General features: G+C 45.7%; 1 long non-coding RNA gene across 1 annotated transcript in view; it reads right to left on the bottom strand.

Moving 5' to 3' along the window:
- The window catches only part of LOC141407861 (uncharacterized), a 39,616-nt gene extending 24,488 nt beyond the window's left edge, over positions 1 to 15,128 (bottom strand). Inside the window, exon 1 of the long non-coding RNA XR_012418938.1 lies at positions 15,024 to 15,128. This is a non-coding gene — a long non-coding RNA (uncharacterized lncRNA). The remainder of the gene's footprint in view (positions 1 to 15,023) is intronic.
- Positions 15,129 to 15,858: the final 730 nt, after the last annotated feature.

Raw genomic sequence — 15,858 nt, 5'->3', positions numbered from 1 at the left:
CCTAAAATGGTGAAGCCCCGTCTCTACTAAAAATACACAAATTAGTTGGGCATGGTGGTGGAAGCCTGTAATCCCAGCTACTTGGGAGGCTGAGGCAGGAAAATCACTTGAACCTGGGAGGCGGAGGTTGCCGTGTGCCAAGATCACGCCACTGCACTCCAGCTTGGGCAACAGAGTGAAACTGTGTCTCAAAAACAAACGAACGAACAAAACGGAGATGGGTTCTCACTATGTTGCACAGGCTGGTCTCAAACTCCTGTTCTCAAGCAATCCTTCTGCCTCGGCCTCCCAAAGTGCTAGGATTACAGGTGTGAGCTATGGTGCCTGGCTCCACTTCTCAACTCTGAAGAGAGTGACCCCTTTACTATATGCTGGATAACTTTGGCCTAGATGATCTCTAAGACTGTCTCTGTCTGCAAAGTCTGTAAAGATGAGAGAAAGTCCATGCAAAGCGGACACTTTAGTGAGGAAGGCAGTTAATGTAAACATAAAAACATGTTTTTAATAAGTGAACTAACCCAGTTCACATCATTGGTTCCTTGATACAGTCATTCTCTTAACAAGCAAAGTGGGGCTGAAAGTACGCTGAACTGACATAAGGTGTGCTGAGCTTTGACAGGTTCACTTCACCTTCACAGAGTACCTTGGACCTTTCACAAATACATATTCTGCTCATCCTCTCAGAGGTATCCAAGAACCGGACCTCGTCTTCAAGGGACCACCACTAGAGATAGCCTTTCCAGGGGCTACCAGCTTTAAACTCTACAAAGCCTATGACATCATTTGGAATCAAAGTGGAAAAGTCACGGTAATAGCAGTTGTAATCAAATCATTTACGAATCTTTTGGTGACACATGTCAGAAAATTCAACCCCAAAATGACATGACCTAAACTGGGCACAATGGCTCACGCCTGTAATACCAGCATTTTGGGAGGCTGAGGTGGGCAGATCACTTGAGGTTAGGAGTTCGAGACCAGCCTGGGCAACATGGCGAAACCCTGTCTCTACCAAAAATACCAAAATATACAGCCAGGTGTGGTGGTGTGTGCCTGTAGTCCCAGCTACTCTGGAGGCTGAGGTGGGAGAATCACTTGAACCTGGAGGCAGAGGTTGCAGTGAGCCGAGATTATGCCACTGCACTCCAGCCTGGGTGATGGAGTGAGAGTTTTTCCCAAAAAAGAAAAAAAAAAGAGGCTGGCACGGTGGCTTGCGTCTATAATCCCAGCTACTCAGGAGGCTGGGCCATGAGAGTCACTTGAACCTGGGGGCAGAGGTTGCAGTGAGCCAAGATTGTGCCACTGCACTGTAGCCTGGGTGACAGAGTGGGACTCCATCTCAAACAAACAAACAAAAAAACAAAACAAAACAAAAAAAAGAAAACACTGGAGGCTCTTGCTGAACATTGAATAAAGGGATGTTGCCAATAAATTTCAACAACAAACTGAGCTGTTACTACCTGCCACACTCTGTGCTAAGCACACTACTTGCATGATCCCATTTAATCTGTATAAATTACTCAAGAGGGATGCATTCAGATTAACCTCATATAATGGAGGAAGAAGCTGAGGCTCAGAGACGTTAGGTAACACGTCCAAGGTCACATAGCTAGTAAGTGGTAGAGCTGTTTGAGCCAGTTCTCTCTGATTCAGCATCTATTCTTGTTCCATTTTATGAAGCTGCCTGGGGCATCAGCTTCCTCTAAGGCATACAGACTGGAAACATCAGAGTCTTTCTCAACATTTCCTTTTCATTTTCTACAGCCAGTTAGTCATCAAATTCAGTGGATCCTACTTCTACCAGGTTTGAGCTATCTGTTTGAACTCATGGTTGGTTCCCATTGCCACTGCCCTAGATAAGGACTTGATCACTTCTCCCTGGACTATTAGAATAGTTTACTCTTTTCTCAGAGACTCCACACAGGTGGTCTGAGAGTTGTTTTAACTCACAAGCTCATATTTAAAAGTTAGAGTCCTGGGCCAGGCACAGTGGCTCATGCCTGTAATTCCAACACTTTGGGAGGCCGAGGCGGGCAGACAGCTTGAGCCCAGGAGTTTGAGACCAGCCTGGGAAACATGGTGAAACCCCACCTCTACTGAAAATACAAAAATTAGCCAGGTGTGGTGGCACGTGCTTGTAGTCCCAGCTACTTGGGAGGTTGAGGTGGGAGGATCTTTTGAACCAGGGAGTTCGAGGCTGCAATGAGCTGTGATCGCACCACTGTACTCCAGCCTGGATGACAGGGCAAGACCCTGTCTCCCAAGAAAAAAAAAAATGTTTAAAAATTAAAATTAAATTAAATTAAAAATAAAAATTTTTAAAAAGTTAGCATCTTATGAAAATCTGTATTGTTTGGCTTATCCTGAAAAATAGAAAAATCTGGTAACACTGAACCCATAATCTACATGGCAGCATTGGCTGGAATTGAGCAGCGGCTGCCCACTGATGAGAAGGTATGTGTGGTTCCATGGGCCAGGTACCTATTGCATCTTTGTTCCTTGCCTGCCCTCTGTAGGCATCTGAGTGTGCAAACCTGGTACTTAGTCTCTCTCCATTTAAATCCATCCTCCTGTGGCCACTACAGTTATCTTCCTAAACCATGATCTTAGTATTCTGAGTATTTCATACTCAATTTTCAGATCATATTTATTTATTTGTAGAGACAAGATCTTGCTCTGTCCCAGGCTAGAGTGCAGTGGTGTGATCATAGCTCACTGAAGCCTCAAACTCCTGGGCTTACCCAATCCTCCCACTTCAGTCTCCCAAGTAGCTAGGACTACAGGTGTGTGCCACCATGCCCAGCTAAAAAGTTTTTAATTCCTTGGAGAGACAGGGTCTCATTATGTTGCCCAGACTGGTCTCAAACTCCTGGCCTTAAGCAATCCTCTTGCCTTGGCCTCCCAGAATGAAAGAATTACAGGTGTGAGCCACCGTGCCCAGCCACAATTTTCATATTTCGTAGTTTCTCACTGACTACAGATTCATTACACACTTGGTCCCAATCTACTTTACCAGGCCTATCTCCAACTGTGTCCATATGTCCTCTACTTCAGCCACACCCTTCTAGAATCTGCTCAATACTCCTTCTCTCACAGGGTTTACTCAAGCCTCATTCTCTGGGCCTCTAATGTGCTTTCTTGGTCCGCTCTGTGCCTCCTCACATCCACTCTTTGAATGATGCCCACATGACTTTCAATGACCAGTTTGATTGCTACCTCTTCCAAGAAGTCTTGGGTCTTTTCGATTTATTTATTTATTTGTCTATTTTTAAATTTGAGACAAGGTCCCACTCTGTCACACAGGCTGGAGTGCAGTGGTGAGATCACGGCTTACTGCAACCTCTGCCTCCTGGGTTCGAGTGATCCTCCCACCTCAGCCTCCGGAGTAGCTGGAACGACAGGCACATGCCACCACACCCAGCTATATTTTTTTGCATTTTTGGTAGAGACAGAATTTTGCCATGTTGCCCAGGCTGGTCTCAAACTCCTGAGCTGGCATTACAGGTGTGAGCCACTGCACCCATGCCATGTTTTGTGAATTTTGCCACATCTGGGAAAAAAGAGTAAGCTAATGTCTTATCAGGCACACAAAGCAAGGCATGGGGTTGGGGTTTGATAGGAGGTGGGGAGGAGATTTCCGGTAAAGAAAGCAAGGTTGGGAAACAGTGAGCTAGCTCAGAAAAGCTGGTGTTATAAAGTGCTTGAGGTTGCTGGGGACAAGGCCTGGGTCGCAGAGCAGCCAACCAAGGTTCCAGAGGCAGATGGGAAGCATATGGCCTTAGAGTCCTTCCCAGCAGCTCAGACTCTGTCCTGCAGGGAATGGGGCACTGGTAACAACTTTCAGGAGGCCTGCAATGTGCTATGAGTGTGCTTTCTTTTTCTTTTTCTTTCTTCTTCTGTTGAGACAGGGTCTCACTCTGTCACCCACAGGCTGGAGTGCAGTGGCATCATGATGGCTCACTGCAGCATTGACCTCCTGGGCTCAAGTGATCCTCTCACCTCAGCCTCCTGACTAGCTGGGAGCACAAGTATGTGTCAGTGTGTCCAACTATTTTTTGTTGTTGTTTGTAGAGATGGAGTCTTGCTATGTTGCCCAGACTGGTCTTGAACTCCTGGGCTCAAGGGATCCTCCCACTTTGGCCTCCCAAAGTGCTGAATCACCATGCCCGGCTCAAATGTGCTTTTTAAGAAAGATCAAGCCTTCCAGTGGAGTTTAATGAAAAAAGAAAGAAAGATCAAGCTTATCCCCTTATGCAGGAGGGTAAAATTAGCAGAAATGTGGAGACAATAAGGAAATCATTTTAACAATCCAGGTGAGAGTTAGCAAGGAGCTGAGAATGTGACCATCATCACATGCTAGAGAGCAGGCTATCTATGTCATTTTTGTTTGTTAATTTCATTCATTCATTTAAAAATTATTTTAATGAATAAAAGCAGGTTTCCATTTTGTGCCAGGCTCATTATTTGCTGGTGCTGAGGACACAGTTGTGAACAACACAGGCATTGCAATGGCCCTTCTAGAGCAGACAGTGTGGCCAGGAGGGCAGACAATAAACTCATGACGATACAATTGATGAATTACAATTGTGAGAGGTGTTATTAAAAGACAAAGTCAAGGTGCTAGCTTCTGCTGTGATTTGCACACTGCCCTGCAGTCAGACAGCCCTAGGTTCAAAGCCTGGTTTCTCTGCCACTCAGGGGAGAGGCCTAGGGCTAATTTCCCAGGCTCTTCCAGCCTCAGTTGCCTCATCTGAAAAAGTGGGTAGCAACAGCATGCACCCACAGGTTGGCTAAGAAAGATTAAGCCTACCACCGTAGATGGAACTGTCCACGAGTGCCTCACAGGCAGCAGAAGTTCAAGAGGGGTTAATTGACTCTTCCACAAGGTGGGCATGATAAATCCTGGTTGGATAGAATCATGTAATTAATCTTGAACCCATCCGTCCCTGGCAATGTGACTGAAGGTCTTGTGGCATGCTGATCTGAAGCATATAAAGTAGCCAGTTTCTGCCAGGTGCAGTGGCTCACGCCTGTAATCCCAGCACTTTGAGAGGCTGAGGTGGGCAGATCACTTGAGGTCAGGAGTTTGAGACCAACCAACCCAGCACATGGTGAAATCCCATCTCCACTAAAAATACAAAAATCTGCCAGGCATGATGGTGCATGCCTGTAGTCCCAGTTACTAGGGAGGCTGAAGCAGAAGAATCGCTCGAACCCAGGAGGAGGAGGTTGCAGTGAGCCGAGATGGTGCCACTGCATTCCAGCCTGGGAAACAAAGTGAGACTCCATCTTAAATAAATAAATAAATAAAGTAGCCAGTTGATCTGTGAATAAGCCCTTTAGAAAAACTCATTTTTGAGAACAGTAGGTTTGCTTCAACATTGTGAAAAGTGCTCCCTCTGTTGCACCCTCAATCCCCAAATAAGGCTTCTGCCAGGCATGTAGGAAACAGCCCTGGGTTTTGGTTTCTCCCAATGGTTCTTCCCCTAAGGGAATGACATTCCCTGGCATATTAAAAAATATCCTTTTTGCAGGGCATGGTGGCTCACACCTGTAATCCCAGCACTTTGGGAGGCTGAGGTGGGTGGATTGCCTGAGGTCAGGAGTTTAAGACCAGCCTGGCCAACATGGTGAAACTCCGTTTCTACTAAAAATACAAAATTAGTCGGGTGTGGTGGTGCATGCCTGTAATCTCAGCTACTCCGGAAGCTGAGACAGGAGAATCCCTTGAACCAGGGAGGCGGAGGTTGCAGTGAGCCAAGATGGCACCATTGCACTCCAGCCTGGGAGACAGAGCAAGACTCTGTCTCGGAAAAAAAAAAAAAAAAAAAAAAATCCTTTTTTGACCTTCAGAGGCCAATGTGTCTATATTCTTTGTAACTCCAGTGGAATTTATATCTGCCAAGGTCTTTCTCTTAGAAGGTTCAGGCCTAGTCATAAACACCCTTAACCACGTCTACCTTCATCCAACAAGCATAGATTGAATATTTGATTGACATGTGCCAGTCACTGTGCCAGGTGCTGGGATTATAATACAGAAAATAATGAGACCCACCCCAGCCTCAAAGGCATCCTAACCTTGTGGGATGTTAGAAAGACAAGCGAATCAGTGCTATCTTTGTTTTAAGGGCTAGAATCAAAATTGCACAGGTCATAGGGTGAGCGCACAGAGGCAAACCAAGGCACTTTGCCTGGGGGAACATTCCAGGCTGTCAGACCACGAATGTTGTCAGGAATGTTGTCTGTCCAGACCAGGCTTTGGTGTCTAGCTCTTGATCTGCTCCTTGATGATAATAACTGTTACTTATTGACCACCACGATGCCCAAGTCCGTTATTTATGAATCAGAAGATTTCACATTGAAAGTTTGAAAACAATTACAAGATAAGAAAAACAGCTCTAGATTGGGTGTGGTGGCTCACGCCTGTAATCCCGACACTTTGGGAGGCCGAGGTGTGGATGGGAGGGTGGTTGACTTGAGGCTAGGAATTCAAAACCAGTCTGGCCAACATGGTGTAACCCTGTCTTTACTAAAAATGCAAAAATCAGCCAGGTGAGGTGGCACAGGCCTGTAATCCCAGCTACTCGGGAGACTGAGGCACGAGAATTGCTTGAACCAGGAGGTGGAGGTTGCAGTGAGTTGAGATCATGCCATTGCACTCCAGCCTGGGCGACAGAGCAAGACTCCATCTCAAAAAAACAAAAATAAAACAAAAAATTTAAAAATAAAAATAAAAATACTAGCTATATAAGCTATAAAAGATGACAGGATATTGCATGTTTATAAAAAATTGAAGGAAAGGCTGGAGGAGTGGGCTCTAGGCTGGGTCCCTACAAATGGTACCAGAACAACACCCAGATCAGCTGGCCAAAATGGTATTCCAGCTGCTGACTCCAGACTCCTATGACCTTAACCACAATCCGGGATCAGGCAGCCACCATTATGGAACTACTTTACTTAATTTAATCATCATGATAATTCCACGAGGAGTGTGTTACATGAAGTAGTATATGGACAGCATTTAAAAGAGAGCCTGAATTATGGTAACTGCTTCATACATGTTGCCTATTACTGTTATTATCTCCATTCTACAGTGGATGCAACTTAAGTCAGGTGATGCAACCTCAAAATTCCATAGAGTCCAAGCATATGTTTTAGGCAAATTCCTAGGAGGCCCAAAGAGCAGTTTGGGTTTACATCACTGGCGGAGTGGATAGGTAAAAAGTGGTACCTTCACACAATGGGATATTGTCTGGCAGACAGAAGCAACAGATTAACAACATACAAAGTGCTAATGAGAGTAGGAAGACTTGATCCAGGGCTTCTCAGCTCCAACAGATGGATGCCCCGTGGGAATGTAGACTATGACAGATATAGTAGAATGACTTGCTTAGCATCTCTCCCTCCTTCTTCCTGGTGCCTTCCTGAACTGTAGAGGCTAGAAAGGTAAAATCCACCTTTCTCAGCCTCCTTTACTGTTTCTGGCTATGATTAGAACCCATCATTCAGATGTATTTTCAGAAGAGTCAAAGTTAGAGTCGAGTTAAATGGGAATAAAGGTGGGGTCACCCAGGTCACCTGTGTTGTTAGTGTAGGTCTGGCTAATGCAGAACCAGCACTGACAATGGCATCTGCCTGATCCTGGATCGTGGTTAAGGTGGAAGGAGCCTGGAGTCAGCAGCTGGGATACCAGCTTGGCCAGCTGCTCTAGATGTTGTTCTGGTGCCATCCCTAGGGGCCCAGCCTAGAACCCACTCCTCCGGTCTTTCCACCAATTTTACAAACATGCAATACCCTGTCATTGTTTATAGCTTAACATAGCTAGAGCTATTTTTCTTATCTTGTAATTTTTTTCAAAAATTCGATGTGAAATCTTCAGATTTGTAAATATAGACTTGGACAAGATACTAACCTTTCTGAGCCTCGGTTTCCTCACCTATAAAATGGTTGTATGGGCCAGGTGCAGTGGCTTACACCTGTAATCCCAGCACTGTGGGAGGCCGAGTTGGGCAGATCGCCTGAGGTCAGGCATTTGAGACCAGCCTGGCCAACATGGTGAAACTCCATCTCTACTAAAAATGCAAAAATTAGCGAGGTATGGTGGCCTGCACCTGTAGTCCCACCTACTCAGGAGCCTGAGGCAGGAGAATCACTTAAACTGGGAAGATGGAGTTTGCAGTGAGCAGAGATTGCACCATAGCCCTCCAGACTGCCTCAACAACAACAACAACAACAACAACAACAACAACAAAGGTTGTATGAAATCATTTCCCATAGGCAGTGGGGAACAATCTGTGGAATATCATTTGCAAGCACCTGTCATATAGCAACTGCTCAAGAATGGAAAACTCTAGTATAAAAACCATGGGTTTTGGCTGGGCATGGTTGTTCATGGCTGTAATCCCAGCACTTTGGGAGGCCGAGGCAGGTGGGTCACCTGAGGTCAGGAGTTTGAGATCAGCCTGACCAACATGGAGAAACCCTGTTTCTACTAAAAATACAAAATTAGCCAGGTGTGGTGGCACATGCCTGTAATCCCAGCTACTCGGGGAGGCTGAGGCAGGAGAATCGCTTGAATCTGGGAAGTGGAGGTTGCAGTGAGCCGAGATCGCGTCATTGTACTCCAGCCTGGGAAACAAGAGCGAAGCTCCATCTCAAGAAACAAACAACAACAACAAACAACCATGGGTTTTGTAGGAACTGGGTTCAAATAGTGGCAATGCAGCCTGCCAGCTCTGTAATGACTTAAAACTTTCTGAGGCCCTGGGAGATGTAGCTGATAAAATATCAACTACTGAATCGTCTTTGGTTTGCATGTTTGTTTTGGTGAAGGTTAGAGAACTAACTTACAGAAAGATGCCCAGCACAGTGCTTGTCTGACACATGGTAGTCTCTTCTCAAATGTTAATTCTCTTTCTTATCTCCTCTTCTCTCCAATTATTTAATGTGTTTGTTCATGATGAGGATGGTTAGAAAGAAACTAATTAGGTATACAGTTATAAAGCATGTAATTACTCTTCCTAATAAGAGACTGACACCTTTTTTCCCCCCTCTCTTCATAATAAGGGAAATAAACCTGCACCTGCCATTTCACTGGGGGTGTCTGGGTGCCCTGGTGACTGTTCTGTTCACACCTATTTCCTGCCACTAACCGTCCTTTCTTCTGCCACTGGAGCCGTGACCTTGCTCTGTTTCGCAAGATAGGACCGTTGCTCTGGGCCTCTGGGGATTGCCAAGTGAGACAGGAGTGGACTGGGGCAAGGGATGCCCTCTGAGAGCCCGGGGAAAGTGCCAATAAAATGGAAAAGCGGAAGGGATGACGCTGGGCATTATAGTTGGTTAGTTTGCTGAGAGGGCTCTACAGGAGGCTGTTGTTATCTATGCAAGGGTGTGGTCAGGTGAATTGCAGATGGGAGAGAGTTGGAACTATTTAAGACCTGACAGAAAAGGGGGAAAAGTGGTTGCTTTAGGATTAGACTTTAGCCTCTCTCTTGCTGTGACAGACTTCTTCGCAAGAAGAGTAACCCATGGAATCCATTGAGAAACATTTGTGGGCTGGGTGCAGTGGCTCATGCCTATAATCCCAGCACTTTTGAGGAACCAAGGCAGAAGGATCACTTGAGCCCAGGAGTTTCAGAGCAGCCTGGGGAACATGGTGAAATGCTGTCTCTACAAAAAATAGCCAGGTGTGGTGGCATGCACCTGTAGTCCCAACTGCTTGGGAGGCTGAGATGGGAGGACGATTTGAGCCCCAGAGTTGGAGGTCACAGTGAGCCGATTTCGCACCACTGCACTTCAGCCTGGACATCAGAGCATAGGCCCTGTCTCAAAAAAAGGAGAAGCATTTGTGAAAGCCATCAATAAACACTTACGTTGAGTACTGCTCATTGTGTGCTCCTGTAAGCACTAGAGGGAAGGACAGTGGGGTTTTTTAGTTTTTTTTTTTTTTTTTTTTTTTTGAGATGGAGTCTAGCTCTGTTGCCAGGCGGGAGTGCAGTGGTGCGATCTCGGCTCACTGCCAACCTCCGCCTCCCGGGTTCCAAAGATTCTCCTGCTTCAGCCTCCCGAGTAGCTGAGATTACAGGTGGCCACCACCACGCCCAGCTAATTTTTGTATTTTTAATAGAGACAGGGTTTCACCATATTGGCCAGGATGGTCTCGATCTGTTAACCTCATGATCTGTCCACCTTGGCCTCCCAAAGTGTTGGGATTACAGGCATGAGCCACCGCGCCCAGCTGTTTTGTCTTGTTTTTAATCCCTACTAGAGCTTACCAATGGTGACTGGCACATAGTGACCAGCACACAATCTGTGATTTATTGTTAATGTAGGCAAGGCATCTTGTGGAAGACTAGTCCACTCGGCAAACATTTGTTGAGTGCCCACTAATTTCCTGCCAGGCACCCTGCTAGAGTCTGAGGATATGAAGATAAATAAGTCTCTGCACGATAGAGGCAGAGACAGGCATTCAGCTAACAGTAACTGAGTACCTGCTCTGTCCACTCACCTGCCAGGCTCTTGGGATATAGTAGGAAGTAAGACCCAGTCTCTGCTCTTAAAGATCTTATAGGCTGTTGGGGGTGGGAAGGACTTGTCAGATGGACAGGCTATTATAATATGGTGGGCTTCAGGCAAGGGTGGGTAGAAGCTCCAGGTGCTATAGAAGATCTGGTAGGTCCCTTTATCCAGAATACCAGGGCAGTGTGGTAGGGGGAAGCTACCTAGCATGAAGTATGGGTTAGGAGAGGGGAGTGGAAATTATCCAGGTGGCAAGAAACAGGTAGTGTGTGTGTGTGTGTGTGTGTGTGTGTGTGTGTGTTTCTGTCACTGAGCATGAGGAGAGGACATTCCAGGCATAGAAAGCTGCACTGGCATAAGAAAAGGCCCGGAGGCCTGAGAGAGAAGGGTTGGTTCAGCACAGCTGGAGGGTAGGGTATGAGACTGGTTAGGAGTGGTGGAAAGTGAAATTTGAAGCAAGTTGGGACTGGATTTTGCAAAAACTTGTTTTTCATGCCAAGTTATAAACTTGGACTTCATTCTGAGGGCAATGGGGAAATAGAGGTATTTTTAAAATTAGACTTTTTTTTTTTTTTTCTTTGAGAGAGAGTCTCACTCTGTTGCCCAGGCTGGAGTGCAGTGGCTTGATCTTGGCTCACTGCAATCACAATCTCCATCTCCCAGGTGCAAGTGATTCTCCTGCCTCAGCCTCCCAAGTAGCTGGGACTACAGGCATGTGCCACCATGCCTTGCTAATTTTTGTATTTTTAGTAGAGATGGGGTTTCACCATGTTGGCCAGGCTGGCCTTGAGCTCCTGACCTCAAATGATCCGCCCACCTTGGCCTCCCAAAGTGCTGGGATTACAGGCGTAAGCCACCTTGCCTGGCCTTAAGTTAGATTTAATTCATTAATTTCACAAATATGTATGGAGTGTTAACTATGTATGTATTTGCTATTGGACTAGGTTCTGGGAATTTGATGGTATGTAAAACAGTCCTTGCCCATATTGAGTTCATTATCTAATAGGAGAGAAATAGGTTAAACAAACTAATTTTTTTGTAAGAAGAATTTTTTTTTTAACAGCATCCTTTTTAAGATATAGAAACCTTTCTTCTGTGTCCTTTACGAAGAGTTTTATCTTGGTTCCTAATAAAAGCATATTTATTTCATCCACATGGCCTTAGTCTTGAGGACAGGAGTTTGTCGTCGTCTTTTTTTTTTTTTTTTTTTGAGATGCAGTCTCACTCTGTCGCCCAGGTTAGAGTGCAGTGACCTGATCTCAGCTCACTGCAAGCTCTGCCTCCCTGGCTCATGCCATTCTCCTGCCTCAGCCTCCCGAGTAGCTGGGACTACAGGCTCACACTGCCACGCCTGGCTAATTTTTTTGTAGTTTTAGAAGAAACGGGGTTTCACCGTGTTAGCCAGGATGGTCTCGATCTCCTGACCTCGTGATCCGCCCGCCTTGGCCTCCCAAAATGCTGGGATTACAGGTGTGAACCACCACACCCAGCCGTGTTCTTCATTTTTTTAGCCATGAATGTATTAAGGTAATGTTTACATAATTCAGAATCAATTAAAAAATCATCACGTACTAAACAATCACCCAAAACAAATATCTAGTTATGAAGTATGATGGATGCTGTGAAGAGGACTCTAAGTCACCTGGTGGCAAATGCCATAATAAAGACTAATAATAATAGTCACAGGCACTTGGCAAGTGATCACTGTGCAGCTGTCATCATGTTTCAAGCAGATTATCTCATTTAATCTTCAAAGTAATTGGATGAATATTATCTCCATGTAGGGACATCTGTCTGACTGCTAAACTTGTATGGCTCATGGCGAGTGGATTTTGACTTTCATCTTTTGGCATTAATGACTGTGTTAGACTGAACAATATCCCTCCACTCTGTCCCCCACCCAGTTCCACATCCTAATTCCTGGAGCCTCTGATATGTTATAATACATAGCAAATGGACTTTGAAGATGTAATTAAGTTGAGGACCTTGAGATGGGATTATCCTGGATTAGTAAAGTGGGTCCAGTGTAATCACAGGGGTCCTTATAAGAGGAAGGCAGTCGAGTCAGAGAAAGAGAGAGAGGTGAGGATGGAAAGGAAGCAGAGGTTGGAGTGATGCACTTTGCATATGGAAGAAGGGGCCACATGCTAAGAAATGCAGGAGGACTCTAGAAGCTGGAAAAAATAAGGAAATTGATTCTCCCCTAGAGCTTCCATACGAAATATAGCTCTGCCAACACCTTGACTGTAGCCCCCAAGAACCACGTCCATCTTCTGACCTCCAGAACGATAAGATGAATTTGTGATGTAAAGCCATTAAGTTTGTGGCATTTTGTTACGGTGGCAATAAGAAACTGACAAAGCAACATTTTTGGGGACCTATCTGGCAACAGCTGGATGAAAAGCACCACATCAGAATACCAGGCTTTGTGTAGGAATGCAAACTGTTTGAGAAGATTGTAAAAGATCCCCAGGCTGGGCGCGATCGCTCATGCCTGTAATCCCAGCACTTTGGCAGGCTGAGGTGGGTGGATCATCTGAGGTCAGGAGTTCGAGAACAGCCTGGCCAACATGGTTAAACCCCGTCTCTACTAAAGATACAAAAATTAGCCAGGTGTGGTGGTGCACACCCGTAATCCTAGCTATGCGGGAGGCTGAGGCAGAAGAATTGCTTGTACCTGGGGGGTGGAGGTTGCAGTGAGTTAAGATCATGCCACTGCACTCCAGCCTGGGCAAAAGAGCAAGACTCTGGCAAAAAAATAAAATAAAATAAAATAAAATAAAATGAAATGAAATAAATCTCCAGCAAGGGGCATGAGTCTGAAAGCAAAAGGAGAATGGGAGGAGATGGGACAGAGGGTGTTACGAGTGAAGGGACAAGTGGAACCAAACCCATCAGGCCCATGAGGCCCACCTATGGGGCTGAGTGTGAAGGAAGCCTGGAAGTTTGGGCTACAATCAGATCATGGAGCCTGACCTTCAGGCATGCGAGCCTCATTGACCAGGCACTAAAGAATCATTTGAGGGTTTTGGGGAGAATAGTAACTTAATCATGTCATATTTTATAAAAATTATAGTATCTTCACAATTGGAGGTGGTGGGATGACAGGGGCAAGGAAACCAGTTCTGAGACTTTTGCTGAAGCCTGCCTGATGTAATCCAAGTCTGAAGCAGGCTGGTGGCAGTGAGAAGGGAGGGGGGAGTCTCCCTTCTATAAATCACACTAAGATAAAAGTTCTTTTTGTTGTTGTTGTTTTTGTTTTCTTTTGAGACAGAGTCTTTCTCTGTTGCCTAGGCTGGAGTGCAGTGGTGCGATCTTGGCTTACTGCAACCTCTGCCTCCCAGGTTCAAGCAGTTCTCCTGCCTCATACTCCCGGGTAGCTGGGATTACAGGGGCCTGCCACCAAGCCCAGTTAATTTTTATATTTTTAGTAGAGACAGGGTTTCACCATGTTGACCAGGCTGGTCTTGAACTCCTGACCTCAAGTGATCTGCCCGCCTCAGCCTCTCAAAGTGCTGGGTTTACAGGGGTAAGACACCATGCCTGACTGATAGTTTTTTTGTTGTTGCTAAGACAGAGTCTCACTCTGTCTCCCAGGCTGAAGTGCAGTGCTATGATCATGGCTCACTGCAGCTTCAACTTCCCGCGCTCAAGGAATCCTACCGCCTAGGTCTACCAAAGTGCTGGGATTAGAGGTGTGAGCCATCATGCCTAGCCTAGATAGACGTACTTGTACACAGCAGTTCTTCAAGTATGTCCCTGGGTGGTGTCCTTGAGATACTTTCAGGGAATTCTCAAGATTTAACTGTTTTTTATTCTTATTCTCTCAGAGTGCATAGTGGAGTTTTTCAGAGGTTACATGACTTGTGAAATCGATAGGGACTCACTGCAAAAGGAAAATTCAGGTCTTTTCTTTCCTTCTTTCTTTTTTTTTTTTTGAGACAGAGTCTCGCTCTGTAGCCCAGGCTGGAGTGCAGTGATGCAATCTCGGCTCACTGCAACCTTCGCCTCCCAGGTTCAAGCAATGCTCCTGCCTCAGCCTCTTGAGTAGCTGGGATTACAGGCACGTGCCACCACGCCCGGCTAATTTCGTATTTTTAGTAGAGATGGGGTTTCACCATATTGGTCAGGCTGGTCTCGAATTCCTGACCTCGTGATCCACCCGCCTCGGCCTCCCAAAGTGCTGGGATTATAGGCCTGAGCCACCGCACCTGGCTTAGGTCTTTTCTGTTAAGCCACACATTAAAGGGTTTTGTAAAAAATGCATTTTTGGGGGGGGGGTTTTGGAATTTTTTTTTTTTTTTTTGCAAAAATACTATTTATGCTAATATTTAATTCTTTATTGTTGCTATTTTTAAATGGGTATATGTTTTAAACATTTCTCATTATTAATTTCTAATATGGTAAATATAGATAGATATAACCCATATAAGCAATAGCTCTTTGGGATCCTCAATAATAACTTTTTCAAGAGTATAAAAGAGTCATGAGACCAAAAAGTGTGATACCTGCTGTTGGACATAAGCGCATTCACCTGCTGCATGGCGTCAGGGCCGAAGGCTTTTTCCCCATGCCCCACGAAAAGCGATCAGTCCGCCATCCTCACTCGCTCTGGAGGCCACGCAGCCGTGGCGCGTCATAGGCTCAAGCTCCCTGGCCTGTGCTCAGAGCGCCCTCTACAGACCGAGAGTGGTTCCCACACCATTCTTGCCTGAATCCTTTAGCCCAGGGGGAGTTGGAAGTTCGCGGCTGCCTGGCGCCTGGGAACAGGCGATAGGCAGCATCTACAAGCTTCATTTTCACAGGTGGGGGCTGCGGAATGGGGAAGCATCGTGCTGCAGTGACGAAACCACTAAACTGACCTGAATCTTGGTCCTGGCTCAGTCCACAACTAGAGTGGGGTCCCCTGACCTCTCCGGGTTTCAATTATTCAGGAGGAAACAACCCACAATGACCTATCCACAAAGATCTATGGTTCTAGGTGCTAACTGTCCCCACGTCTTACCGAGAGAAGGGGCTTAGTTCCCTGGCTACTGCCTTTCAGAGCTATCTTTGCTTTCAAGGTTTAGCTCAATAAGAATCTGACTTCAGGATGGGTCTTTGCAGTTGTGGAGCTCACTGATTCTGTTCTTTAACAAGTGCATTTTAAAACACCTTCTCTACACTTCATCCACTTATCAAGCAAACCATAAGAAGCTGACACTGGCTCAAGTTCTGGGCCAATATATGCATTTTCTTATTTGAGCCACACCACAATCCTATTACCATTATTTCCACTTTACAGAGAAAAAAACTGAGGCCCAAGGAACTTAGGTAACTTGCCAAAATCCCGGAGCAACTGTA

The sequence above is a fragment of the Macaca fascicularis genome, chromosome 1 (assembly GCF_037993035.2).
Source record: "Macaca fascicularis isolate 582-1 chromosome 1, T2T-MFA8v1.1".
Lineage (NCBI taxonomy): Eukaryota > Metazoa > Chordata > Mammalia > Primates > Cercopithecidae > Macaca > Macaca fascicularis.
This window is presented reverse-complemented; position numbering and strand designations above follow the sequence as displayed.